Here is a 10,257-nt window from a genome sequence, read left to right on the forward strand (position 1 = left end):
TGCACATGCACCACATTCTGTCCCACACAGAAAATGCACCTTGTCTTGTCCCGCATTGCACATGCACCACATCCTGTCCTGCATAGCAAATGTGCTGCATCCTGTCCCACACTGCACATGTTCTGCATCCTTCCTACCCTGCAAATACGATGCACCTTGCACACCCTGCACATGCACTGCATACTGTCCCGCGTTGCATATTTTCCCACACAGCACATGTGCTGCATCCTGTCAGGAACTGCAAATTCACCACATCCTATCCCACACTGCACATTCACCACATCCTGTCCTGCCCTGCACATGAGCTGCATCCTGTTATGCACTGCACATGTACCCCATCCTCTCCCGCAATGCACATGTGCTTCATCCTGTCATGCACTGCACATGCACCACATCCTGTCCTGCACTGCATATTCGCTGCATATTTTCCTGCACTGCACATGTGCTGAACACTGTCCGGGACTGCATATGCACTTCATCCTGTGCCACACAGCACTTGCACCACAACCTCTCCTGCACTGCAATGCACTGCATATTTTCCCACACTACACATTCACTGGAACCTGTGCCAAAATGCACATGTACTGCATCCTTCCTTCCTTGCACATGTGCTGCATCCTGTAGAACAGTACACATGCACTGCAACATGTCCCACACTGCACATGTGCTGCATCCTGTCCCACACTGCACATGCTCTGCATCCTTTCATGCACTGCACATGCACTGCCCCTTGTCCTAAACTGCACATGTCCTGCATCCTGTAAGAAACTACACATGCACCACATTCTGTCCTGCATTGCACATGCCCTGCATCGTGTCATATACTTCACATGTAATGCATGCTGTCCTGCACTGCACATGTGCCAAATCCTCTCCTGCACTGTAGATGATCTGCAACCTCTCCCATAATGCATATGCACTGCATCCTGTCAGGCACTGCACATGCACTCACATGTTATGCATCCAGACAGGCAATGAAAATGCACCACATCCTGTCCCGCACTGCACATGCACCATACTCTCTCCCACATTGCACATGCTCTGCATCCTTTCCCACACTTCGTATGTGCTTAATCATGTCCCGCACTGCATATTCGTTACATCTTGTCCCGCACTGCACATGCAATGCATAATGTCAGGCACTACAATGCACTGCAACCTATCCTGCACTGCATATGTGCTGAATCCTATCCTGCACTGCAAATGACCTGCATCCTGTTTCCCATTGTACATGAGCTGCATCCTGTCAGGCACTGCACATACTCTGAATCCTGACCCGCATTGCACATGTGCTGCACCCTATCCCGTACTACACATTTGCTTCATCCTGTCCCACACTGCACATGCCAAACATTCTATCCCACAATGCACATGTTCTGCACCCCATCATGCACTGCAAATGCACTGCACCCTGTCCCACACCACACATTCTCTACATACTGTACAGCACTGCAAATGCACTGCATCTTGTCACACACAGCACATGAACAGCACATTGTCATGCACTGCACATTCACCGCATCCTGTCCCACAGTGCATAATGTCCTGCACTGCAAATGCACTGCACCTTCTTCCGCACTGTACCATCTCTACATCCTGTCCTGCACTTCAAATGCGCTGTATACATTCAGGCAGTGCACATGCACCACATCCTCTCCTGCACTCCACATGCATTGAATCCTGTCTGGCCTTGCATGTGAGCAGAGTCCTCTCTTGCCGTTCAATGCACTGCATCCTGTCGGGCATTACACATCCACTGCAACCTGTCCAACACAACAAATGACCTGCATCCTGTCCTGCACTGTAAATGCGCCACATACTGTCCTAAACTACACATGCCTTTCATCCTGTCACACACTGCACATGCACTGCTTCCTGTCCCAATATGTTCCTAAGCATGTGAGTAAACGGAATAAACACTTGTAGAAGGTACTGGGACTAAAATTGAGCATCCCTACTCACAGGGAAGCAAGAGAAAGGCTGATTTCATCAAACCCAGTTACATACTCACAATCTGTACAACTGCGCAAATGGGTAAAACTAGTGCGTTCTATAGCACGTCTCTTTTGGCAAAAAACTCATTTCTGACAACGCTGCCCAAATGCATCTCAGAATGTGCAACTTGTTCCCTGAGTTAGAAAACGTCGAGAAACGGTCGTTTCTGCTAGCGCTGTGCTTCTACACATGTATTTGCTGAACGGTGAAAGGGCACAGTAATGCACATTTCTCCCAGCAAAAACACTGCTTCTAAGGAAATGGGAACACACTGAGGAGACACTTGTGGGAGCTACTGTGACTAAAACTGAGCTTCCTTACGCACAGGGAAGCCAGAGAAATGGTGATTTCATCAAACCCAGTTACATACTCAGAACCTGTACTACTGCGCAAATAGGCAAAACTAGTGTGTCCAAAGCACGTCTCTCTAGGCAAAAAACACATTTCTGACAAGGTTGCCCAAATGCATCTCTGAAGTGTGCAACTTGTTCCCTGAGTTACAAAACGTCGAACACTGTCGTTCCTGCTAGTGCTGTGCTTCTACACATGTGTTTGCTGAACGGTGAAAGGGCAGAGTAATGCACGTTTCTCCCAGCAAATACACTGTTTCTAAGGAAATGTGAACACACTGAGGAGACACTTGTGGTAACTACTGTAAATAAAACTGAGCTTCCCTACTCACATAAAAGCTAGAGAAATAGTGATTTAATTAAACACAGTTACATACTCAGAACCCGTACTACTGCGCTAATAGGCAAAACTAGTGCGATCTAAAGCACGTCTCTTTAGCCAAAAAACTCATTTTCGACAAAGTTGCCCAAAAGTATCTCAGAAGTGTGCAACTTGTTCCCTGAGTTAGAAAACGTTGAGACACTGTGGTTTCTGCTAGCGCTGTGCTTCTACACATGTGTTTGCGGAACGGTGAAAGGGCACAGTACTGCACGTTTCTCCCAGCAGATACAATGTTTCTAAGGAAATGGGAACACACTGAGGAGACACTTGTGGGAGCTACTGTGACTAAAACTGAGCTTCCCTACGCACAGGCAAGCAAGAGAAATGCTGATTTCATCAAACCCAGTTACATACTCAGAATCTGTACTACTGCGCAAATAGGCAAAACTAGTGCGTTCTAAAGCACTTCTCTTTAGGCAAAAAACCCATTTCTTACAAAGTTGCCCAAATGCATCTCCGAAGTGTGCAACTTGTTCCCTGAGTTAGAAAACGTCGAGAAACGGTCATTTCTGCTGGCGCTGTGCTTCTACACATGTCTTTGGTGAACGGTGAAAGGGCAGAGTATTGCACTTTTCTCCCAGCAAGTGCACTGTTTCTAAGGAAATGGGAACACGCTGAGGAGACACTTGTGGGAGCTACTGTGACTAAATCTGAGCTTCCCTACGCACAGGGAAGCAAGAGAAATGCTGATTTCATCAAACCCAGTTACATACTCAGAATCTGTACTACTGCGCACATAGGCAAAACTAGTGCGTTCTAAAGCACGTCTCTTTAGGCAAAAAAACCCATTTCTTACGAAGTTGCCCAAATGCATCTCCGAAGTGTGCAACTTGTTTTCTGAGTTAGAAAACGTCGAGAAACGGTCGTTTCTGCTAGCGCTGTGCTTCTACACATGTATTTGCTGAACGGTGAAAGGGCACAGTAATGCACTTTTCTCCCAGCAAATACTCTGTTACTAAGGCCGCCGTCGCACGTGTGCTCTCTCCTGGGGGGCGTCGCCGCCGGCCGGCCAGCGGGCTTCCCCGCCGCGTGTCGGGACCGGGGTCCGGTGCGGAGAGCCATTCGTCCCGTGAAACGGGGCGCGGCCAGAAAGGGGGCCGCCCTCTCGCCCGTCACGTCAGCGCACGTTCGTGTGGAACCTGGCGCTCAACCATTTGTAGACGACCTGCTTCTGGGTCGGGGTTTCGTACGTAGCAGAGCAGCTCCCTTGCTGCGATCTATTGAAAGTTAGCCCTCGACACAAGGGTTTGTCTCGGCGGCCCGCCCGCCGTTCGCTCGTTCACTCGCTCTCTCGCATCCCCGTCTCCCGAACGACGGGTTCCCGTCTTTTCCCTTCCGCTCCTCCGGGAGAAAGCGACCCACGGCCGCGTCGCCGCCGCCGTCTTTTCCCGCCCGCGCCCGACCCCGCCCCGCTCTGGCCAAGCCGGGGTGTGAGGCGAAGGCGGTGGTGTCGCTGTGACCGCTTGGGGGTGGGAGGCCTCGGGGGTAGGCTTTTCCCGTTCTGCCTCGCTCGTGCCCCGACCTCCGTCCGGAGGTTGGTGATTGCCCCGCCCTTCTCCCCTGAGACGGGGTAGACCAGTAGTCCCATGCGGAGAGCCACGAGTCTCTCATTTGGGATACCTCGGGTCGACCAGATGTCCCTTCTGGACTCTTTTTTTTTTTTTTTAAATACTATATATATCTATATATCTATATATCTATCTCTATGTGTATATACACATGATGAGAGGCCTCTAACCTATGGAGGTCGACCAGTTTTTCCTTTCAACTGGTGCTACTCTTGTTAACTATGGAGGTCGACCAGTTGTTCCTTTCAACTGGTGCGAGTCTTGTTAACTATGGAGGTCGACCAGTTGTTCCTTTCAACTGGTGCGAGTCCTGTAACTATGGAGGTCGACCAGTTGTCCCTTTCAACTGGTGCGAGTCTTGTTAACTATGGAGGTCGACCAGTTGTTCCTTTCAACTGGTGCGAGTCCTGTAACTATGGAGGTCGACCAGTTGTCCCTTTCAACTGGTGCTACTCTTGTTAACTATGGAGGTCGACCAGTTGTCCCTTTCAACTGGTGCTAATCTTGTTAACTATGGAGGTCAACCAGTTGTCCCTTTCAACTGGTGCGAGTCTTAAAACTATGAAGGTCGACCAGTTGTCCCTTTTGCCTAACCGCTGAAGTTTGAAGAAGTTTGGTCTGCAGGTACATACACCTGCAGGCCAGAAGAGGGCACCATAATCTTTCTCTTCTTCCTCCAGAAGCTATTTCTATTGTTTGTTCGTTTGTTCGTTCGTTCGTTCATTCATTCATTCATTCATTTCTCTATGTTTATCTGCAGGCCAGCCAGAATAAGACGCCAGATCACCTTGAAGAGAGGTCCAGTGTTTGCTCCAGAAATAGCAGACTACCATAGTTTTCTGTTTTGTTCCAGGTCTGATCGCAGATGCGCGCTTCCCCCCCCATCTGTGTGTGTGTGTGTGTGTGTGTGTGTATGCGTGCGCGTGCGGGGTGCGGGTGGGGGTGGGGGTGATGTCATTTGCTGGAGGTGGGGAAGAGAAACAGGGAGGAGACATTGGGAAACACTGTGTGTTAGATTCAGGTCTCTCCCCCCTCCCCCACCTCTCTCTCTCTCTCCTTCCTGTCAGCATTTGTGGAATGGACACTTGTTTTATGGGTCCCAACTTGACAGCCGTTTTCTCTGCTTGCTTTCTGGCCTCCATGTAGGAGGGAGAGGCCAGAAGGAAGATTCTTCTTGGAAAAAAAAGCCAGCCCATCTGGACCGACAGACAGATGAAACTTCATCCTCACAGCATAAGAAGATGACCCTCCCTCCCCTCTTGACCCACAGGTGGTACTCTCCCTACCTCCCAGCCCTCTTTCAGTAACCCTGACTCAATTAAAATAAAGTGAATAAATGGATAAAGAATTAGTTTCCAGGTATTTATTTGTTTCTCGGCTTGTCTGGCTGTGTGTACATCTGTCTGTGGACTACTGGTACTCACGGAGAGTGTGTCAGAAAACCCAGTACTCTTAACTGCTGAGACATGATTCTCCTGGTGCATGAGTTCAGTTTGCTTTCAGAGGGAATGTTTTAGAACTCGCCCCCCACCACCACCACCACACACACACACCTCTTTGCAGACTGGTTAGTGTCTACTTCTTCCCGAAGAAAAGTGATTTTGTTTCCACCCTTTTAGGAGGGGTTGGGGGTGGGAGGGTTCAAGACCGAGGTTTCCTCTTTGTGACAGCTCCTGGAAGTCACTCTGTAGACCAGGCTCATGGAGATCTACCTGCCTCTGCCTTCAGACTGAGTGCTGGCTAGACTTCCCACTATCTTGAGGCACAAGATGTGTGGAGAGAGCTGCCCCTTTATAGCTCAAATTTTGAGTGCAGGGGGGTGGGGTGGGGTGGGGGGATCTTTACCAGTGGAGACCAAGGTAGGTTAAGTCCTCCTGGTGTTGAGAGAGACCTGTTCTCAACAGGGTTTGGTTTTTGTATTTTATTTTATTTCATGAATGAGAAACTCTTTGGCTCGGCTGCGCACAACTGGCAGGCATGCCGAGGACCATCCTGTTCAAGGAGCTCACTAGCTAGCCATGTGGGCTTTCTTGGAGGTGATCCTGTACTGTGATGCACCTCCAGAATTGCTTTCGACTTCTGAGAACAAGGCAGGCATGAAAGTGTCAGATAACCTTAGACCTGGAGTTAAAGACAGACAGGTGGGAGCTGCCATGTGGGAGCTGGGAATTGAGCAGACAGTGCTCTTAAGCACTGAGCCGTCTATCTCCAGCCCCCACCCATCTTTGTTTTTCTTTTTCTTCTTTCAGTTTCTTTTAACCAAGCACACTCCCGATGGATGAAAGCGTACAGTTGGCCTAGACACTTGCTACCTGACTGACTGTTTGTTCAATTAGGTTGGCGGAGGGGCAGGGCTCTCAATTTAATTGAATTTTTATTTCCTACCATGCCTTCCAATCATAGTTTCCTATCCCCAAACTCATTATGGTCTATATGCAACCTAGTGAGACTTCATTGTCCTCCTATGGCCCAGATGCATGGCAGGTCCTGCTACTTGGTTTCCTTTGGTTTGGTTTGAGACAGAGAGACAGGCAGGCAGGCAGGCAGGCAGGCAGGCTGGCAGGCCGGCCTCGAACTCACAGTGATCTGTCTGCCTCTACCTCTGGAGTGCTGGGAATTCAGGGCAGGCAGGCAGGCCCTGCTTTTTGAAAAGTTTGAAAATCAGGCACCACACATAAGAGCCATTTGGCTATTCTTTGAATACGGACACTTTCCTTAGGAACACAAAGTTAAACCCAAAGTACGCAGAAGGAATGGTACAACAAATTAGAATTGCTTAGGTACAGAGAAAATACTTTCCTTTTCCTGGCTTTTGGTTCCATCTTTTCCCATTTATTTATTTATTTTATTTTATTTTATTTTATTTTTGGATTTATTTTTTTTGGAGACAGGGTCTCTCTGTGTAGCCTTGGCTGCCCTGGACTCGCTTTGTAGACCAGGCTGGCCTCGAACTCACAGCGATCCGCCTGCCTCTGCCTCCCAAGTGCTGGGATGAAAGGCGTGCACCACCACTGCCCGGCCAATTCTTTATTGCAATATCGTCCTTTCACACTGTAATTGAATCGCCCACCCCAACCCCACTTTGTACACCAGGTTGGCCTCAGAGTTCTGCTTGACTCTGCCAATACTGCCAATACTTTGGAAAACTTTTATCTTATATGTGAGATCACTCGGCTCACGATAAAAACAAACAATCAAACAAAGAAAAAAAATCAGCCAAGGCTACACAGAAAGACCCTCTCTCAAAAAAAAAGAATTGTCCCTTACAGCTGTGCAGGCCTATAATCCCAGCACTCTGGGAGGCAGAGGCAGGGGGGTGATTAGGTTTTTATTGGCGGGGGTGGGGGGATGGGCTCTCTGTGAATTTGAGGTTTGCCAAGGATTTTACACAGAGAAACCCTGTGGGGGTGGGGGAGGGGGAGGAGAGGAGAATTGTCTCTTGGTTGAGGCCCCTGCAGCCCCACCCCACTAGCTAGCACAGCAACAAAGGGTGTGTCTCTGATTGATCTGCAGAGCCTGGAGGGATGCCTGTCCTGAGGAGTTTATTTCTGCTGTTTTGCAGCATTCCTTGCTCTGCTCGTTGCCCTTGTGGTCTTCACACCCCCTCTTGATCTATGACTTGTATGAAAAACTCGAAAAGGGCAGTATCATTGGCACATACAACAAGAAATAGTGAGTGCTTGATCTTTTTCAGGTGTGGCTGCTAGAGCACATTCATGATTTGACCACCACCCTTGGAAAGAAGTTAGAGATTCCGGCATGGTGGCACACACTTGTCTCCAAAGCAGGTCCAGGAGAGCAAAGGATACACAGAGAAACCTTGTGTTGGAAAACCAAGATCAAAAAACCAAAAAACCAAAAAACCAAAAAAAAAAAAAGGAACAAACAAATAAACAGAGGAATAAAACTCAGAGATGTAGCCGGGCATGGTGGCACACGCCTTTAACCCCAGGACTCGGGAGGCAGAGGCAGGCGGATCGCCTACAAAGCGAGCCCGGGACAGCCAAGGATGCAAAGAGAAAACCTGTCCCGAAAAACCAAACCAAACAAACAAACAAAAGAACTTAGAGATGTAGATTGTTAGCAATGACGACTGCCCTTACGAAGAATTTGGCTTAGCAAGTTTGAGGTTTAGGAAGGTACACTCTTAACAGCTGAGCTACAGACTTTTTGAGGCTTACAAGCAAAAACAGTGCCCTGACTACCACTAGCTGACATGACTCTGTCATGGAAGCTGGACTTCTAGGGGATTGATTTCTTTTTATTTATTTATTTTTGGTTTTTTAGAGACAGGGTTTCTCTGTGTAGCCTTGGCCATCCTGGACTCACTTTGTAGACTAGGCTGGCCTCGAACTCACAGCGATCCGCCTGCCTCGGCCTCCCGAGAGCTGGGATGAAAGGCATGTGCCACCACGCCCAGCTGGGGATTGATTTCTTACTGCTATTTTTCCCTCAGCTTCCTTGACGTGATTTGATAAAAATTGTTAATGAGTAGATGGGCACCTTGGGGATTTCAACTAGAAATGGTTGGTTAAATGCGTGTTTCTTTTAGGATTACACACATACCTTTAAAAATAATTAACACAAAACAATTCATTCTGTCTTTGTAACTGCATTCATTGGAGCTTTTCATGTTTCATCCAAGTGTGTGTGTGTGTGTGTGTGTATGTGTATGTGTACAGAGAGGGGGGAGGGAGAGAGAGAGAGAGAGAGAGAGAGAGAGAGAGAGAGAGAGAGAGAGAGAGAAGGCTCAATTTTCATTTTTTTTGCTTTTTTGAAACCGGTGTGAGCCACCATGCCTGGCTCAGCTAAATTTTATTAACAATTATATTTTTAGTATGAACCACCAGACTAACCCAGACGAGATGAAACAGAGACTGAATGAATGAATGAATGAAACCTTCTGTTTATTAGTTCCCAGGAACGACTATCCCAGTGCTGTCAGCAGGATTTCTTCTGCTGGCACCTGGAGCCCTTGAGCGGTTCTCTGTAGGAACGTTTCCAAGAGGAGCAATGAACAGCCAAAGGACCCCACGTCTCCAAAGATGCCCCCCCCACACAACCCTCCTGATTTTGGCTCACATTTATATCTCCTCTTGGAATTTTTTCAAGGAGGTTTTTCAGCTGGTTGGTAACAACCAAGCTCCCCAACAAGGTGCTTCTTCTTCTTCTTCTTCTTCTTCTTCTTCTTCTTCTTCTTCTTCTTCTTCTTCTTCTTCTTCTTCTTCTTCTTGTCTTCTTCTTCTTCTTGTTCTTCTTCTTCTTTTTCTTCTCCTCCTCCTCCTCCTCCTCCTCCTCCTCTTCTTCTTCTTCTGACGGAAGTTAAGACAGGGTTTCTCTGTGTAGCCTTGGCTGTCCTGGACTTACTTTGTAGGCCAGGCTAGACTCGAACTCACACTGATCTGCCCGCCTCTGCCTGCCAAGCGCTGGGATGAATGGCGGGCGGGCGCCACCAAGCCCGGCTAAGTGTTGGATTTCTGTTTTGTTTTCTGTAAAGTCAAGGGTCCCTCTGTGTAGTCGTGGCTGTCTCAGAGGCTCACTTGCCCTCACCTCCCAAGGGCTGCAATTTTGTGTTTGTGTGTAGGTGTTTGCTTGTTTTCAGGGGTAGCGTTTCGATGCAACAGCCCTGGCTGTCGCGCAGCTTGCTCTGCAGACCAGTCTGCCATTTTGCTTTGGTTTGTCTTTTCTGTGAAGTGAAGGGCTTCACGTTTAGAGTCAGATTTGGTGCAGGCATGCAGGGCCATACCTAATATGCCGTGGCTTTCTCAGAACCCTCTCTGTGTATGCCAGGCTCGCCTCCGATTCGGAGCGACCCAACAGCCTCTGGCCCCCAAGCGCTGGGATGAGAGCCGTGGGCCGCCACAGAGGGGTTGCTTGAATTCAATGTTTTATCTTGCTGTCTGGCTGGATTGAGTTAAAAAGAACCTGAAGTTAGATCAAGGTCATCACCCCTCCCTCAGCC

The 10,257-nt window shown here is 48.5% G+C and overlaps 1 long non-coding RNA gene across 1 annotated transcript; it reads left to right on the plus strand.

The window, feature by feature from the left end:
• Positions 1 to 4,615: 4,615 nt before the first annotated feature.
• Positions 4,616 to 5,643, plus strand: LOC311591774. Its single transcript, XR_014777195.1, has 2 exons — positions 4,616 to 5,148; positions 5,442 to 5,643. It is a non-coding gene; the product is annotated as an uncharacterized lncRNA (long non-coding RNA).
• The last annotated feature ends 4,614 nt before the right edge of the window (positions 5,644 to 10,257 follow it).

This window comes from Acomys minous (assembly GCF_964271855.1).
Source record: "Acomys minous genome assembly, contig: scaffold_19, whole genome shotgun sequence".
Lineage (NCBI taxonomy): Eukaryota > Metazoa > Chordata > Mammalia > Rodentia > Muridae > Acomys > Acomys minous.